General features: G+C 38.8%; 1 long non-coding RNA gene across 3 annotated transcripts in view; it reads right to left on the bottom strand.

Moving 5' to 3' along the window:
- Window positions 1–356: 356 nt before the first annotated feature.
- LOC136305406 (uncharacterized) overlaps window positions 357–20,114 on the bottom strand; it is a 32,468-nt gene continuing 12,710 nt past the window's right edge. The window contains exons 2-3 of one of the 3 annotated variants that reach the window (XR_010725319.1): window positions 8,044–8,151; window positions 357–746 (exon numbers count right to left, since the gene is read on the bottom strand). This is a non-coding gene — a long non-coding RNA (uncharacterized lncRNA). Of the gene's footprint in view, window positions 747–6,073; window positions 7,074–8,043; window positions 8,152–20,114 lie in introns of those variants that run through there. The other 2 variants (XR_010725318.1, XR_010725317.1) reach the window with 2 other exon arrangements.

Genomic DNA, 20,114 nt, shown 5'->3' with positions numbered 1-20,114 from the left:
AATACGGGAATTCTATTTCAAACTGCACCCACTTCTCATACCACATTGCTCCATATTCAGTAAAGCAAATGAAGTTCTGATGTATTTGAAACAAGACCACTGCCTGCAGGAGCTGTACTAGGGTACTACTGGTGCCTAAGAGAATCCAAAACTCCCTCAGAATAATGTCACTGCCCAAAAATACCTAGATTCCACTCAAATCTTCCCTAACACGTTACCAAGCCCTACAAGATCAGATGCTACTTAGATGTGAACGTTCCAGGGTGTTGCTCAATGCTCAAATTGTGACTGAACTTCAATCACAATTGAATGGGAGTGTTTTCAAGCCTCAATTTCCTCACTCGTATTTCCATAGAGAAATTTAATTTCTGCTGGAATCTACTACATTTTTTCCAAAGGCAGATAGAATACTGGTTCCAACCAACTTGGAGCTGCAGTAAAGAAAAACACTGGAAATACTTTAAGCAACTGCAGATGGCCATCAGGACTTGTGTACAAATACTCCTGGATCATTCAAGGAAGTATATTAATTCAAGACCACTGGAAAAAGGTACCAGTTAAAATGTCTGCCATCTCTCCTTGCAGTCACCAGGTGTATGTTTGGTGGCTGCGTGCTTCACTTCAGCACAAGGAAGACTTGGCATTTTTAATTTACAAGCTGCAGGTAAACTTTGAAGATGTTACTGGTTGTTGGCAGTATTGGCTGTTCAATTTGCTCTCTTCATACCCGCTTCTTTCTTCTCCACCTTGCCCCACACAGGAAAAAAAAAAAACCTACGTAAGTGCTCTTCAGAGAGGAGAGACTAAATCACAAACACTTCAGGGCAGGAAGCTTGAACAGTTGAAGCTCTTATTTGCAAGTTCTGTAAATGCTATTTCATACAACTCGATATATTCGCCACCCCACCTTTTCCACAGGCAAACACTGTATCCATCCCTCCACCCCTGAAGCCCACCAGGGGCACCCCGGTATCTCTGCCACCATCTTGAGGAGCAACAGACTCTGAAACATTATTTTTAAGGAAATTGACAATTATACACACAGCATACGCTGTTTGCCTCTGCAAGTCACAGCCAACATTTCTATTCTTTCCTCCAACAATAAATTTAAAGTGTGTACTACATTTATATAAGAAGAATATATAACCCAAGAGCGCCGGCTGCAGCCCCACAAAGCCACCAAAAGTTTATTTTGTCTCGCAAAAGAAGGCAAGCACCTTTCAGAGGCATCACCATTTCCTTCTCTCCTGGATACAGATCCCTTCAGTCAGATTTGGCACACTCGCTTGCATTAAGAGGACAAGATGGAGCAATTCTGTCAGTGCAGCAGATTAAAAAAACCTGCCACCAAGAGGCTTTATTCCAAAGGCAATTCTCCTCTGATTCACAAAAGGTCTGCCTACCATACAGCCAAGCAGAGGCTCCCAGATGGTGCTGGCAAAGCAATCTCCACTTTCTCCCAACAGCACAGCAGCATGTTGATGTCTAGAAAAAATATTTCCAGTCCTGATCCCTTTGCTGTCAGTTCTGTAACATGCACTGCCCTGATTAAATAAATAAAAGCCTATCAACCACCAGCAGTTTCAAGACTTACATGAAGCTCTCCTACTCTTAGGGAAAAACCCCATGAAGTCAGCATTTAAAACCAAGAGAAAGTGCTTGGAATTATATCTCTTTCTTAATGACAGTCTCACTATTCCCTAAAGTTTGGGGAAGTTCTTTAAAGCCGCAACATTTTTGGCCAGGTGATCAATAGTTTGCTTCAGTACGAGACAGGACTAACACTGGACAGGTACCTCTAAAGTCACCAGAAACCAGCAGATTGCAGTTGGCTTCTCTCACAGACACACCTCTAAGCGATCTTGGCTCCCAGTTCCAGTCTCCTCCACCCTGGCATCCACACATGAACAAATGGACTAAGCAGCATTGCTCAAATCCTGCTGCACTTGCTTAACCTCCATAAGATTTCCCAGGAGAACTTTACTTTGTGGCACTTCTGCTCTCCTTCAATCCTGCAGCTCTTCTGCAAGTTTCTGCTCAAGACTTAGCACAGACTACTCAAGAAATCAGAACACAGGAACTCAGAAATATTTCAACAATTAAGCTTTCTTCTGGAGTAGAACCAACCATGTAAATCATACAACTAGAATATTTCCCTGATTTTTATTTTAAGCTTTAAAAAAAATCCACACTAATTAAAGGACCTTAATACATTGATAAAGTATTTACCAGGCCAATGAATAAAAAGGTTGAAGTTTCTCTCAAAGAAAAAAAACAAAAACAAACAACCAAAAAAACACAACCAAACAAGTCTAGGTGGGAGATAACAGGCACAGCACCCTGTGTCACATTTTTCTGTCTTGAAGAAAAAATAATGGGGATGTTTGGACAAGTATTTATCAGAACAAAGCCTACAGTGGCCCCTGAGGATAAAGTCAAATTTTTCAATGCCAGCTAGTCAGTAGCTCATCGTGACTGTTAAAAAACTGAACTCAAGGACACTGGCAAAAGCAAGATTTGAGAACTGTAGATATACTATCAAATTTCTACCATGTGAAACCTATTTTGATGGCCACAACAAGCAAGACACATTCCCTAATGCACACATTTGTCATACTCAGGTTTGTTACACCGAGTGATTTAAAGTGACCCTGCAGAAAAACTGGTTTGCAAAGACAGCAGACAAGAAAAACTTAGAGGCCACAAAGAGTAGAAGAGGAAAAACTGAACCACCACTTGCTAATGATAGTTCAGTTCATGCACTTGTGTATGCAGACCCAGCCAAGCCAACAGAAGGTGAATGAAAAATCTGAAAGCACAATTGAGCAAACCTTCAAAAAATATCTATCACTTAAGAGGCCAATTTCATATGCACATGATGCTGAAAATTTAGAAGAATCAAAATAATTGAATACTGAAGCAGGAGAATAAGAGTCCATACCATTGACACACGATCATTTTTTCCTCTTAAAACAATGGGAGAAATGTCTTGTATTAAAACAATTGCTTTCTTTAGGACTTCTAAATTGCACTAAATATTAACCTTCCTAAAACTGCACAATGGCAAACCCAAATTAAAAAAAAAAAAAACTTGGGACAAGAAGAAACAGTGATATATATGAACACAGTTCAACAGATCTCCATAGACACTCTTACATTTCAGAATTGAGTTCATATTGACTATCATACACATTAATTTGAAATCCCAGCTTTAGTCTTTCATACAAGTTCTACTTCTCAGTATTTTTTAATGAGGAACTAAGATCTTAATAAAGCCATTCATTTCATTGTATCCGAAAGTCCTTTGCCTGCTGTACATTTTCTCTGCAGCTGTAGGCATGCATGAGTATGCCTAGCATGTGCATCTGCGTATTTCTATTTACACTAGGAGTGCTTAAATATTCATCTGCAGTTATGTATTTATGTACACAGCTAAAACCACACAGCTATGTTAGATCTGATGTATTTTAATGGGGGTCAAATCTTCAATCCATGCTGGGATTTTCTGCGATTTAAGAGAAACAGGCTGTGGAGCATTTGATCTTTTTCTCCAAGAGCAAGATAAAATGTCCCAGATGTGCCCAATTCTCAAATGCATTGTTTGTATCTCTTGTAAGAACAAGTCTCCAGGCACCTGAGCAAAGATAACCCACGTTACATGGATACCTCACAGACTGGCAGCAAAGTGCTGTCATCTTACCAACCAATATTAAAAGCAGGCTACTGCATGAGGCTGCCAGAGAGGCTTAGGCAGTGCTGTTACAGCTCACATTTCGCACTTGGTTTGCTACAAGAAGCAACAAAAAATAGTATTTTTAGCTCACCAATAACAATAGGAAAAGAGCAAGTGCTTTCCATAAAGAAAGATTCTCACCTGACACCAGGAGCCCCCTGGAATCTTGGATACAATCAAGCTCTATGAAATACACTGCTGATATACCTTGCAGATAAGACAGAATTTTACACCAATCTCAGTTTCCCATCTTAATATATTCTCTTTGCTGTGACAGGTAATTATGCAGAGCAGGACAGCCCTCTGAATCGCTGTCTTGTAAAACAAACATCGCTTTAATTAACATAACCAGTACAACAAAACATTTTCTAAATTTGCACTCAAGAGAAAAGATTCCCTTCACTAAGACAGCAGCTTGAGGGCATTGAGAGGATTTTTTGGACTTGGGGGACAGGGACAGAGCAACATTACTTGTTTGTTTTCAGTTTTGTGCAGCTCCTCATCTGATTCACCGGCTATTGAGAACTGACAGAAATGCCACCTATCTTATCTAAACAGTTCTTATCTGACCTTTTTTGGCTTCTCTTGAGACAGACAGCAGGACTCTGGTACTGCTAAAGGAAAAAGTACTGCCTGGTATCTCTAAAAACACAGATTTTCAGAAAGAAAAGAACAGTCGAATGCATCAAACAAGAACACTTTATTCCTTCAATAATGCTTACGTATTTTCACTATTTCAAAGTCTCCAAATAAAGCTTAGAAATTAAACACGTTAATGCTACATTCAAATATTTCTCTCTTCTAACCTAAGCCAGGAAAAAAAAGAAAACCAAATCAGGAAAAGAAATCCTTATTTTTACTACAAAAAGTCTCAGTTTTCCACATGAGAAGCCACATTCTCAACAAATCGATGCCAGAAGAGTCAACATTATTGAAGAGGGTTAAAGTGAGCTGTCAAATTACCTTCCATCCTCTGAGGATGTGCACTACACTACCAGCATGTTTCCAGCTCTCACATTCAGAGTAGGAGAGCCAGGACTAAAACATCTGCTGGGCCTAACAAGGTCCATGTCACATCTCTGTGATAACACATTGCTCATGTCTATCACGTAACACAGGCAGAACATATTCTCCTGGTTTTAGCCCCTTAGATTCCTCGGTCTAAGCAAGAAATTGGCAGCCTGCCAGGCTTCCTATGGACCATTCTGGGGTGGGACCACCAGGTAAATCTCCCCGAGTCAGGTCATGATATCCTAAAGAGAGACACTGCCCTACTTCCCCATGGATAAATGGGATGATGAGCAGTGCAGCAGGAGCAGGAAGCTCTGCTAAGTTTCCACCACTGCCATGCATTTTCTCTTCACTAAACATCGATTTACTTGCAGGAAGAAAGGCTCCCCTAATAGAACCTGTTCTTTTTATTGCAACCAAGAGGGAAATGGCGAAAAAATAGCTTGAAACTATACCAGTTTCAAGCTATTATTAACTAGCAGGCATACACTGACAGTAGGAGAGATGCGGTGGCAAGAGGACTTTCAATAGCCAAAGAGCCCTTTCATCATCTGACCAGCTTCATCTATTGTATTCAAATAAATGTTAAAATACAGAGAAATCACACATATCTAGAGCCTTTACAAGGAGTATCCAGTTGCAGATTTCTTTCTGCACATGACTAAATTTAATGCATCCTTGCCGTATACAAAAAAAAAAAAAAAAAAAAAGCCTTGTGAAATGAGAGGTGCTAACATTTTCTAACAAATGCGATGACATTACAGAACAGGATCCTTTTTGTTACTCATGAAAACAACATGCACTTGGTGCAATTGATTTCACACATAAACGGCAACAGTTTCAAAGCCCAATATTGCTTTTTTTGGCCAGTTAGTAGAAACCCATTTCTAAAGCTGATAGCAACTCTGACAATTAATTACAAGCTCAAGATCAAGCATGTCAAATCCTTGTGAAATCCCTAGACATCAATCAGAATGACTCCTGAGGGTGTCCTGGGTTGAAGTATATTCTATCACCATCTTCATGAACTGTTGAAACCAGGTGAGGCAGTGCTCCCTGCCTCCTCCACTCTGGCTTATCTTCTGTTAATGGGCCATCAGCACCTTTGCTACACAGCTCACAGATAACCCCCTCCTGGACTACCTCCTGTTAATGGGCCCATCAGGCCTTATCACATGACTCACCATCCCATTGTGGGATGCTCCGCCCAGAGGGAGAAACCAAGCATTCCAGCCTGGATATAAGCTGAGACTCTGAACACCAGAGGGGCGCTTACCCACTGGATTCCCAGAGGACCCGAGCTACCAGACCTTTCTACAGGATCACTGCTTCAGGAAGACCACCTCATCTGGACTGCTTCCATCACTACGCTCAGGTTGTATTCTGACTCTGTCAATGGTCTTTTGTATTATTGCATCGATTTTATTTTACTTTCTTTCCTTTTTTCTTTTTTCCTATTAAATTGTATCTCTGACTTGGAGCCTCTCATTTGTTTTGCCTTCAAACTACTACAGAGGGCCTCCATAGAGTTCAGAGCAAGTATTCCCTCTTTTTGCAGATCATCTTTCAGTGCCTCTGAGCTGCACAGATTATCAGCAGGAATATTTTATGGAATAAGATCAAGGTAAATAGGACCAGGAGGTGTACAGTTTCCTGAGTTTAGGTACAACAGACTTGCCACAGGTAAATAACTGCTCACTTAGGCACTTATACATATTACAGCCTGGTGAGGGGTGGGGAAACACTCACAAAGGAGACTAAAACACACTGCAGGGCAAACTGCAATTCCACCAATCCACACCTGCAAAACTCATTTACCACAACCGTGCTCAGTACTCCATAAAGACTCCTAATGAATTTATGCAGCACCAGTACAAGTTGACAAATACATGAAAAACATTTTAAAAAAAATAACTATAATGTCATGATGTTCCTCATGCTGATCTGAGTCAGGGTAAGAGCTGAAGGGCATTTCCTTGTGAGCTGAGAGGCCCACAGAAATAACCCAGCCATGATTGTCCCCAAGGACAACAAATGGGGCAGACCCCACACTTCCAACAGGCTGAGCTAATCAACAGATCTGCACATCTACTGCAGAATCTGCATAAGAAATCGATTGAAGCCATGTGTCGTTATGGATTCATTTTGCCAAAAAATTAACTGTGACGGGTTGGCACGGTAATGACTTGAACTTTTCCACAATACCATGAAGTACTGATGCTTCTGGAACAACAAAGTAGATTCTGATGTACCATTTAGCCTTCCTAGAAAGAAACCACGCCAACAAGATAAGGTAATCTTGAAATTGCCATCTCCAAGCTTCCTAAAACTGGAGAGAAGGTTTGAAATCTATTCGGACTCTGATTAAACTCAGCAATCAACACGGTAAAAAATATATTAAATAGAGCTTTTAAATAGACAAACTGCAACAGTATTTACTTATTTTCTTCTGTTTCTCCTCCCTGGAATCAAGTACTCAGGAAAACTTCTTACTTCTACAACAGCATATTGACTTTTTGACACTATGATCATTAAAGTCAACGTGGAAAATACATGCCCAAATAGAAAATCTAGATGCTGAAAGGAATATCAACCAAGTCAAATCCAACTTTTAAAAACAGAATCCTCAAGAAATGAGTCACCCACCCCCAAAACAAATGCAGCAGGAGAGGCAACTTATTCATCTCACAGAGATCATTCTCCTATCTCTCCATGCTCTGCTCCAAAGTGTGTTCAAATCAAAGGTTCTCATTTTTTTTCCTCTTCCCCTCAAATGTATTTAATTAGGTTTTTTTTTTCTTTGAAGTCAAGGAAAAGAGGCCTATTTATTTCAAGGAATATTTAGCCTGGCTTTTTCCTTCCAGTGTTCTACCTCACTGCATCTTCAAACCCATTGTTCCATAGGGACAGGGAGGCATCCAAATAAAGATTAATAAAAAGGCAATTACTGTGGTATTATTAATTGAAGGAACAGGATCACTTTTTCCAGTGTCAATGAACTTCAATACACTAATAAAATTAACAAATATCAAAGTGGTTTGGGTCTGAAATAGAAACATTTCCATTAAATCTGAGTAGCTTTTCCAAATACTGGGCAAATAGTTTGATACACTTTGAAATACTAAAATATCTCCAGTGCTCCAAGATGAAGCTGAGCAAATTTCACTGTATGAAATGAGAGTAGACATTGTTTGCACCTTCTAAGCATGCATTATATTTTCATCTTGGTGCTTAAAACAAGGCCACTGCAAGGAGAATTTCCACTATCCCAGCTGTCAGTAACTGGTTTTGTGACTTACCTGCTGGGGAATTACTCACTTCCCATTGCAAATCTGAAATCACTGTTCATTTGGACAGACTGCTCCTGACTGCACCCTGATGATGTGTCCTCAGTCCAGCTCATGGCACTGGCAAGATAAATGTGTAGAATGAGATTAGGGGCAAAACACTAACAAATTTTGCTTAGATCAATGAGATGCACTCACACCCTGTCAGTACTACCTGACATCTTCCTGACAATATTATGAGGCAATTAATGTCTGTATGTCTTGGCTGATGGAGGTGAATTATGGTAAGTTCTAGGAGGCAACTGTCTAAAGCAGGGGAAGCTGATTAATTACCCAGCAATAATTCATTATTGAGACATTTAGGTTGACTTGTGCACCACAAAGTCAGAGAGAGCAGGAAACAATCAAACCTATGAATACTATTCAGACTAAACTCTTTGCAGCTATAGCCATAGAGGCACATATACATAGAAAATAACACCATCTCAGAGAAATAAGGTGCTTGGAAGCAAATCCTCAAACCAAGTGGGCAGTCTCCATCCCATACAACGGATGTATCAGCACATGCAGCAGGAGCGCCTGTGCTGGAATTCTCACTATTTCTCAGGTCTGCCTGTTTCCTGTATCAAACAATGATCACACACCCAGGGGCACAAATGAGGAGCCAGTCTGCAAAGCCTTGGGCTTTGATCTCACACTGCTACACTGAAGCAAATGGACAGGAAAATAGAAGAAGCCTGTAAACACCTCTGCTGATAAAGATCTGTATGTTAATACCATTAACATTGACTACATCGAATTTAAAGCTGATATCTGCCTGCATATCACATACAAGTCTCTTTTCAGGTGTACAAAAAATGTGTCTATTTCACAGCATTTCTTCCTTTACTTCTCCACCTGGATCATACAGAAAATACATTTCTTGGCCACCAGCAAATCATTACCCCTCATGGGGACTGTTCCCTAAAGAGTTTAAGTACCAGAACAATGGACTACTGCACAGCACCAAATTTCAATTGTGACTTAACTATTCCACAAAGGGGATTTACTGTAGTGACACCTCTCAGGAATACACCATTATTTTAAATTTCACTGATATTTTCCACTAACAAAACAGCACTTCTACTTTAGCAGTGATTCGAAGATGGAAACTTTCCATAAAGCCTTTTCTTTCCTCTGGGTGTCAGAGTTGTCCTCAAAGTCCTTCTGTGTTAAAAATTAATTGTCTGGTTTGGTCTAACACACCCAATGTATTAGTTAAGGAGTACATGCACAGTAATATTTCAGAAAGATTACAACCCTCCTCCCCAGAATCTTGGATGGCAATTTTGGGTTACTCTGAACTTCTCTCCAGCTTTGGCTTCTGAACTTTTCATTAGTTTTCCTCTTTTTGTAACCTGCTGTCCAAATACCAGAACAACCACTTGACCATTTCCATAAACAAAACATCCTCTGCAAAAGTCTTCAGTCAGAATCTTATTATTAAAGCAAGTTTTTCCAAACAGTTTCTGCTGCAGAGTCAAAGGGCCCTCTGCTCAGAATCCTTTTCCTTAAAAGGATGGGGATATGGATGATTTCTGTGCCTTGTAAAGGTCCAGTGCCATTCACCTCTGGATACCAAACTGTTCTTACATCTGACTGGGGATGTAGTCACGGAAGATGAGAGGATTTCTCTCTAGCAATGATATCCTGCCCCTTGGCAGATATCAGGCAGTTCAAATCAAATTTCAGGTTTAGCTCACAACACTCAGGATGCTGACAGATGATGGAAGCACTGTCACAGCAGCTCTAGCTTGACTTTCCGCCTACACTACTGCACATTTTAAATCACTTCCAAACAGGATCACTAGAAATGGGCAGCGATCCTTAAATCATCCATGAAAACACAATGGCATCCAACAGGTGTTTGCTTGAGTTATCCCCCTAAGGGAAGGCAGTACTTAAACAGGCATATAGAGGAAAAAAGGAATAATTCTGTTCCTAAGAGCTGCCTCCTTCCCCTGTCTCCTCATTTCACATCAACATCTAAGAGGTCAACATTCAAGAGCTTTTCTTACAGTCTCTTCTTGAACTCCTCGGACTTGTTCTCATCTCAGTATATCCAGGTAACTCCATTTAGAGTTAGTATATCCAGGTAACTCCATTTAGAGTTACTGGAGATTTGTTCATCACGTTTATTATCTTCCAAGCTACTAGGCAAACCAAGTGGGTTATCCTGTCTTAAAAATTCCAGGTCTGCCTGACCAATATATGATAGACATTCAATTTAGGAAATACTGCCAAAAAGAAGACATTTCCCTGATCTTCTGAGTATAGTGGACACCACATAAAAGTACTAGAGCAGAGCCATGAAAACCAGAGCAAGGGGAACAATGCCTGGCCCAGAATTGTCTCTCTCACACAGAAAAAAAAGTCAGAACAATTAGGAGGAAGTCCAAGATTATTTAGATGATAACCATGTGTCCACCAAAACACTGCACTGGGGAAATGGATGGAGTCTAGAGAATTAGAGCAGCTGCCAACATGAGACTTAAGTTTGTAAACACACTTTTCATTGTAACTCTCCACAAAAAACCTTGGGACCTTTCACTACTCTCCCCAGAGGTTTTGGCCTTGTTATTAGTTTGCTTGGTGCCAGTTTGAGTGCCACTGAACCCACCTTATAATTTATCTTCAGAATATTTAATTAGATGAATTTTGTGCTCTATTAACATGCTTGGGTTTAACTTTTTGCCTTATTTAACATTATAAAGTAGATAAAGGATAGGGCCTATAATTGTTTACATCGCATTAGGCACAATTTCTGCATTCTGTGAATGCTTCCTCATTAGTTTTTCTCTGCTTGCTTAATTTATCCACTCCAAAAGACTGAATTCATTAACTACAATTACCATGGTTATTGTCTTTGGAATATTTTTATGTACTTATAATTAACGTATTTTAAACATACAGTCAAAGGTCATACATTTGAAATCATGTGTAGCCTTCCGTACTGATATCAAGATTTAGTTCAAGAATATGATTGATAATTTAAATATTTTCCTTTCTCAAGTCATGGAGCATAATAGAATAATTATCAAAAAAAAATACTGCCATATCATCCTATCATCATGCCTATTCTATTATTCCTGTGGATTATTTGAGTAATCCATAATAATAAAAGTTCTAACGAACAATAATTAAGAGAAAAGATACAGGATAGTTCCTCCCAGTTTTGATACCATGAGCCCTGTAAGGTTAACTCCGAAGGCCTCCAACGGGCGTTCAGAATAATTCATTTTGTGTATGATATTCCTTATTTATAGCCAAAGCAGGGAATATACTTCAGCTTCTAAACATTTACAATCTCTAATCCATTTTTTTTTCAACATGAGTAATTTACATATCCAAGTCCAAACTGAATGAAAACTACGTTTTGATTTACTAAAATCTCATTATTCTTCTAATTGCAATAGGCACGAGATTGTACAGTAGCAAATCCCTCCAATTTCCACTAACTTCACTGAATACCACACCTTAACTTTATACAGGATAAAGATATTTAAGGAATTCTATATTGTTTGACAGTTCTAAGATACAGTTTTGCTTTTGCAAACTGTATTCCAACTGCTGTTTTCAACATCACCTCATGCTACACAAAAATCACAATGCAACCTTTTCATTTCCACTGGATACATGCAATATTATTATTAGTTACTAAAATTAATTGTGGGACACTGTCATGATCTTTAGAAAGGTTAAAAAATCCTTCGTTGCCCTTTAACTGAAGTCGTTTCAAGTGCAAAAACGCCAGAATCAAAGCACAGCAATAGAGAAAAGGAGAGGAAACAGAACTAATCTTATTAAGGAATGAAAAATAGATCCTTTACCATAATGAGAATGGTTCCTACAAATGGTGTTTATTGTGTGCTTAACAAAATAAATATTAATAGAACTTAGCAAAGTAATGCCTTAGATCCAAGCTTATAGCATCATATCCTTTCAATAGTTATGCTTGTTGGTTTTGTCCTTTTCTTCATTCCTGTCATTGATTATCCTTTGACCTAGTCCTCCCTCCACCTCTGACCATCATTCATCACACATGGTCTTATACTGCAAATCATCTACCCAAAAGAGAAACCAGTGCATTCTTCAGCCAGTGATCAAATTCCAAGTACTCAATGAAACAAGTCTAAAATACAAAAGATTTTTCAGTTCATTTTATAACTTGCCTGCTGTCATTACCCCAGCATCCCAGAATTAACATTTTTCATTCCCACTTCTAGATTATTTATTTCCTAATGCCTTCCATTGCTCTCTTAAGACATGTTTTAGATCTGGTTATCCCACAGTTATTCCAAGTATTTTAGCTAGGCACGACATTGAGACTGAGGTTTACCTAAGTCATTAACTGAAAGCCAGGAGAAAAAAACAAAACCAAACAAAATAAAGACCAAAACCAAAAACCAAAAAACCCAACCAACCAAACAAAAAAACCCCCAAAATCAAGACAGCTTTTTTCTGTAACCAACAGCAAAGAAAGAAAAGCGTGTTTGCTTTCCTCACTCCCATCTTTACAGTCTCTCTGGTCTTAGCATCAAAATCAAGTTGTTCCTTTTGCTCTTCCCTTGCTATTTCTTCCCCCACCAAAAATCAAAACCTGATGTCATCTAGATCAACTTCGCAATGAGAACCACAGTGCTGGGAGAATGGCTACCTGAGCACAGAAACACAGAGCTCAAAGCCTTAAACCTGGGCTAATCCTTCAGGAGAACGGGTCCATTCTCTCAGAGGAAAAATGGCAACCTGAACTGCATTAAAAAATGCAGGTTTTTGATCCCTCTTCAAGTGCACAGCACACAATATTTTGCTCTGCACATAGCTGTTTAAGCAGTCCATCATCAAGGCTTTCTAGCCTTTACTAGAAAGTGTCATTAACACGGGGGTTGGGACATTAAATGTCAGCTTTTACCATTAACTCATTTTAAAGGCATGTTCTCTTTCCATTTAAATCTGCACTGCACCTTCAGTTTGATTTTGGCAAGCAAGACAGAGTCACAAGACAAGAAAGATCAACCCAAAACTTCCAAAAGTGAATGTGACCTCTGAAGATTGCATCCTGTTTTACCAGCTGCTTCATCAACATCTGTGCACCTTGGAGTAGCCTGAGACATAGCAAAGGACACACTTACTGCTAATTTTGATTCTTTTATAGTAAAAATTCTTTAAGAGATTTCAGGGAAGAAAAGAGCAAGTACCAAACAGTCTATAAAGGTTTCACTGGTATTATGATACAGCACATTAATAGCTTTAATGTGAAGAAAAAAAAATTACATGTGGGCTAATAAAAAGCCTTCTTTTAATTCCCTCTGTAACACCTCCCCACGACTTGACCATCTGTACATTGATATATGAGTAAAAACACTCGAATGTGTGGTGCCAAGGGACTTGTAGATTCACAGAAGCTGACTACAACAGCACCACGTTGAGAACACCCCCTGCACAACCTTCAGCTCTGCACAAGAAGCCAAAATTAGCACTTCCCCCCTCAGCTGCTTCAGAGTCGTGCTGACTTCACCAGCCAAAGAGTAATTTCATAAAACATCTGTCTGACCTAAAACAAAACTTGCAAAGAAACAAGGATAGGTTGAAGGTAAGGCAACTTGGGAAGATCTTTCCTCTGTAAAGATGCTACTGCACATCCACTCAGCTCAAAATACACCAACTCTTTAGGCATTTTTCTTTCACTCCTCAGTATTTTACTTGAATAAGCTACATATACTCTTATGAAAATGGTGCAAAGATTATAGATGTGTACAGGATATATATACAACATTGTTTCTAGTACAAAATTCATAGCTTCAGATTTTTTCTAAATTCAAATTCATGGCTTAGAAATTTGCTTTGTAGGGAAACCGTATCACATTCTTCTAGAAATCAAATTTCCTTGGGAAATAAAAGGAGAAAGAACTTGAAAAACTATTTAAGAATATCTTAAGTTGCTCTAAATCAGGAACTATAGTAATTTTTTTGGTCTTGACTCACAGCAAAATGATTTTAACTAGGAAAACAGTCTCTGCAAACTTGAACTGAGCGTTTCACCAATGCAAGTAATGAGAGATGGTTGCTGTGAAGTGAATATTTCACCTCGGGATGTGTTTTGCAATCCAGCAAACCATAAGCTGTCAGGAGCATCTCATCTCAGTGACTTCCCTGAATAGTCCTCACAGGATTTCTGACTCAGTCAGAATATGGTAAGGAGTATGGCCAAGCAGAGAAACCTCTTGATAACGTTTGTTTTTAAAGGAGGGGCAGAGTGGCATTTTTACATCTTTGCACAATAGTCCTATTTTTGCTGGGCCCAAGTTACCCTACATTGCACAGAATTTCTGATGTTAGGGTTGAAATTAGAACGGCAAATCCTAAACACCAAGGATGCAGTGTGTCCTTAAAGAGAAACATCAAAAGCTAGTACACTTTGTGCCAAGTTAAAGGTTTTGAGTACAAAGATGTAACAACAGAAAAGTTCATGCATGCTTATATGAAAAAATATGAAGTGTATCTGCAACCTAGGGCTTGGAAATTATTCATTAAAATAAGAAGGCCCAAGCCCTTAGATACTGTTTTGACTTTCTTCTTATTTTGATCTTAATGTGAAACAATTTACAACATCAAAATGTTGTTATATTTCAGAAGTTTTGTTTTAATTGTAATGCCGAATTATATAATAATTATAATTTGCTTTTCAAATCATCTTTGAGAAGAAAGGAATAATAAAATTATCCTAGTAAAACCACTAGGGGATTATTGTTGCACTGGAATATCAAAGAACTTCGGATGCATTGAAGATTTATTGTCGCACAAAACATCGAAGTGTTAATGATCTTAATCTGAAACTGGGTGTTCTTCCTTTGATTAGGCACTATACATCAGTATGACAGTCTTAATACTTTCTGGTTAGACTGATAAATGCAACAGATTTTGTTACGTTACTCAGTATGCCTGCAAGTTAATATAGAAATAAAACTATTTCCTTATAAATTTTAGATTATGCAGAGGTAAGCACAGTACAGCTGTTGCCTTATTTTGCAGTGCACACTGTATTATGAAATGGATTAAGCAACTTCCCACCCCCCAAACAGGAAAAATTATGGGAGTTTTTCCTCTGAGCTGATGTTCCTCCTAACAAATGCTTCAGTTCAAACTGATCAAGGCATTTAACATTTGAATGAGCTTACTAATTTAAGCAACAGTACTATGCTTACAGCCAGGAGCATACACACCTCACCTAACTGACTGAGCAAGGGGGACCTGCAAGTCCACAATTATTCTGGAATTTTCACTCTGTGGCTTACGAGTACCTCCATCTCATGTTTATTAGCAAGACTCAAACACAGCAAGAACAATCACATATTTCCTAAGATAATGAGCCCTTGTTAATTCTTCATTTATCCTTACTAAGAAAACCTAAGAAACCAAGCTTTATATTGCAAATGGATAACAGAAAAGAGCAAAAATTTTTCCTAAGAGTCATATGGGAATAAAATAACTACATCCATTTCAAATTATTTCATGCATACCAAACCTTGCAAAGCAGGCATGCAAACATTCATGCCTAGGCACAAAGTATTTCTGCTGAGAAATGCAATCTTTCACTTGCACATCGCTGTAAGTTAATATAAATCTTTCAAAAGATTCCTCAGTATTTTTCATTTTTCAAACCCGAATTTAAATAACATCCATCAAGAATTCACATAAGCAGAACAAGCACAGCAACAACAAATGAAAAAACGACTCTCTGAAGCAGACAGTTTAATGCCCAGCACGCAAGACAACACAAACAAAACTAAAAGCAATGGCTCAAAATAGGCACTGTTTTTTCTCTTTTCATCAAAAGCTGATTATAACCCCTCTAAGAAACCAGCATGATCTCCACAGGCTTCACTGTCCTATATGAGGAAGATACAGTGGCATTTATTTGTTGGATTCACACAGTGGGTGTGTGACCCGCTCGAGCAGGGTGTGGAGGGCAGAGCTGGGCACACATACAGCTCCTGCCCAAGGTGCACAACAAACAAACACTGCTGCTGTTGCAGGACCACCTTCCCTACACAATTTTTCCTACAGGTGATCTCATGCCGTGCAATTTGTAACAAGAAACTGAGAGAATCCAGGAATCAGGTGGCTCCAGAGAATGCTCGCTGATTTACAAGGTTAATTTCCCACAGCGGCATCCAGACAGGTTAGTGAACTATGAAGCATTTTCCTTTCAGTAATGGAATGGAATAACATGCTGACAGAACAGACTGAAAATACTTAATTTCTCCCTCTTACATAAGAATATTTAATGTGACTTCTAAATGACCCAGCTGAGAGAGGCATTCTTTCCTTAGATAAAATACATGACAGAGAAGAAAAAAAATATCTTTTGAAACAACTCTCCCTAAATTATATGGGCTTTGCAGGATATTCCATGACCAGAATGAAATCTAAGTAAACAAAGGAGGATGCCAAATTTCAGATTCCTAAGGTTCATGAAGTTGAATTCTACAGCTCATGATGACCACAGTGGTTTCAGAGAGAGGATGACAACGTTTGATGTTGGCCAAGAGTCCACAGGAGATGATGATGCTACTGAGTGATGAACAACACACACCTCTGAGTTTCCCTGTCATTCTGAACAGAATTCCTGACTGTACAATCATGCAGCAGAAAGACAGCCAGGAACCAAAGAAAATTCCCAAACAACCCCACAGAGAAGCCCCCCACCAGCTCTGCACTGCTTTCATCAAGAGGTATCAGACCACAGCTTTTTTAATGACATGCTCTTCACAACAGTACTCCATACATGAAATTTCATGTGAATAGCTGCACTGAACATGCTGGAATTACAGAAGAAATTTCCAGCTGCAGTAGAAAATTAGACATTTGATGGAACTGAGCAACTGAAAGTGTTTGTTATAAATATCTACAAGTATTTTTATAAGAGTCCAGCATCACTCTATCCTGCATCTAAGCAAACAAATATTTAGCATAACCTGCTCAACTCTGCAGCATAACACTAATGACAAGATTTCTTTTAAAGGTAATTTGTATTATTATCACTCTGATAATAACACATTACTGTCATTAACTGCAACTCATGAAAAATAAAAATACACTGCTTAACATGAATATTGCTTTCTGTTGGTTTAAAGGAGGAGGCTGACTGTCATTCTGCTCCAAGAGAAGCATACAAGGCTTGGCATGAAAACCCCTTTGGTTTATATTTTCGAGAAATCACCATTTCCCCCTGGCCTTGGTCAGAACTTCTTTTAGATTCCCTAAATGCCACCAAAAGCAGGAGACATTGGCTCTACAGTTGGCCTGTTCAGGAAGGTATGAGGGATTTTCCAGATAACACATTCAAATAGTCTCTGGTGAGTACACTAGGATTTATGACAACAATTAATACAAACTGAATCAAAAAGGAAGATAAAATGTTTTAAGTTTAGATATTATTGCAAATTCTGGTTTTTAAGATCAGAATTTTTCCAAGAATGCTCAGTCATTCTCCTGCAGCAACAGTCTTTTGAGCTGTCAGTGTGAATTGTCCACGGTTCATCCTGAAATTAAAGAAAATCCCTGGCAGCAAAAGTGAAGAGTCAGCCAAAACCTATCCATTTCACTCACTGCCAACTTGCTCTCAATCTCTCCATTACTCTCTGGAAGCTCCTCTACCAACTTTCCTTTCTTTTCCTATGTTAAGGGACAGAGGGATGGCTCTTCATACTTTTGGAGCATCTTCAGAGAAAATTTTAATAGAAGTACCCGTGTTTTATTATTTCCTCAATCTCATATTACATAAAACTATCTAAAACAGCCTCTCCTTTGGAATAAATTTGATGCCACCACTGATACGCCCATTGCACTTTACTACTATCTGAATAGGACCGAATGTTAAGTGATCTTGTTTTATTGTTTTAATATAATACCGAGAAGAAAGAAAAGTCAGTTAAAAAGCTTATTGCTGAAAAATGAATTTCTTATGAATTCTCTCTAAGTGAATAGAGAGACAGATTGCAGCTTCCTTATGAAGGAGGTTACTGGGGAACTGGCTTCTCTAATTCACACTCTCAAATAAATCCATTCTGACAAATGCTTTAAAACACATGTGAAAACCTTCTTTTAGTGTTAAAAGAAATAAAAAATACATTAGGAGAAAGGAAATTTCCCTACATGAAGACTCCACACAGTACTTCAAGAGACACTTCAAGTGCAGCCATATGCCTATGAAAACTGGATTTACACAATCTCCTGTCACTAGAATTCGTTTATTGACAGCACAAAGTACCCAGTAACTGCAGGGTCATCTTGCACTAGCATGCAGCTTCCCTCCCGCCTACAGAAAAGGTGTTTGTTTGCTGCTATTTCAGGAGTCCTGTTCACCCTGACCTACAGCGCCCTGTTTTTTATGGTAGATACAAAGCATACTGGAAGATGGAGGAAATCGAGTCCCCTCTACCAACAAGTAGACTAAAACCAAGCTTAACTCTGCCAGCTTTTCTGTTGGTAATTACACCAGGTTACAAAATTGCTGTTACAAAAAACATGATCAAACTTCAAGGAACCACACCAAAGATCTGAGGGATTCTAAAGTAAAGTTAAACAAATGTTTTCAGCCCACTACACAGACACTCATTTCTAATACAGTAAAAATACAGGACTGATGTGAATATTTTAAGAAATCATGGACTAAGCCAGCCTGAACTCTAATACAGGTAGAATCACCATTTTTTTCAGGACAATAAAGCTTGGAACTTGCATACACAACAAAATCCTTCTCCGCACGATTTACTGGCAGAAATCATCCACAAAGTTGGCCAAAAGAAAATTTTGAACCCTTTCACCTTACATATGCAGTACAAAACATTACCTGCTGCACTACAGAGAAGCAAGTCTTTTAAGAGAGTCACCTGTACCATGCAAAGTCACAGTAAAATATGACACATTTTTTCCAACTCAGTATTTATGCAGAGGGCAGAGTGTACAGGGAAGGGGAGAAAAGAATCATTATTTAATTGCAAAGCATTGCTAGAAGAAAAGCAGGTTAAGGCAGCAAAAAAGCCAAATGCCAGTAACTTTAGCTGAACAATAGTAACTAGAGACAATTGCCACAACAATTCCACATGGCTAGAATTAAGATTTGTGACAGCTCAGAGCTAAAGGAGGCACAACTTATGACTAGTTTCTTGCTATGATTAGAACAACTGCAAAAACAGAACCAGAGACACAGATTCTTGTAATGAAGACACTGAGAAACTACACTGATAATAAATCAGAGTTCCTCCCTGCAGTTATCAAATGGGATATCACTTCAGAAGCCTGATAACCTACACAACACAGTCTGGCTGCCAGGCTCACAAGAGATGATGCGAGCTTTGGGCTAGAAAATAAATATCCATTACCATGACCTTTCTACTGCACGTTACTAAGACTTGCTCCTATCTGGAATCCAAATATCTTGCAGATAAGTAACTTGCACTTTCATTGTAAGGTCCACAACTACCTGGAAAACCATTTACTGCATCTCTAGCGTAAATGTTATCTTTCTCACAACTGAAAGTTAATTACAAATTATGGATTCAGCCCAGAATGATTCACATTTCCCCTGGGGGTTAAGGAACAGAACCAGATCATTGCACACAATCACAGCCATAATGCAAAATAAATCTGTAAGTCTCTTAAACAATTGTTGCTTAAAACTCTTTAAATGAGTCTGTTCTGTGGCTCAGAAATTAAGAGGAAAATGACAAATGCAATCACTTGCAGTGCATCCGAGCCCTGAATGACCTCATGACACAAGTCAAGCCTGTCTAGGCCCAACACCATCTTCCGAGAACATTTCATTAAAGCTGAAAGAACACTTATTTCTACCTACAAGAACCCTAAAGAAATCATTTCAGGAAAAAAGCTGTCATTAGTACCAGAACATGTCTCAAATACCTGCTATGTCATTTAGAAACTGCATTGCACCATGACAGCAACTTATTTCTAGAACACTCTTTTTGACAGATACAATGCTATTGCACTAAAAATAACGTGGGTCAAACAATGAGGAAAGG

Source organism: Chamaea fasciata, unplaced genomic scaffold, assembly GCF_029207755.1.
Source record: "Chamaea fasciata isolate MVZ Bird 193981 ecotype frontalis unplaced genomic scaffold, bChaFas1.0.hap1 SCAF_397, whole genome shotgun sequence".
In the NCBI taxonomy this organism is placed as follows: Eukaryota; Metazoa; Chordata; class Aves; order Passeriformes; family Sylviidae; genus Chamaea; species Chamaea fasciata.
This window is presented reverse-complemented; position numbering and strand designations above follow the sequence as displayed.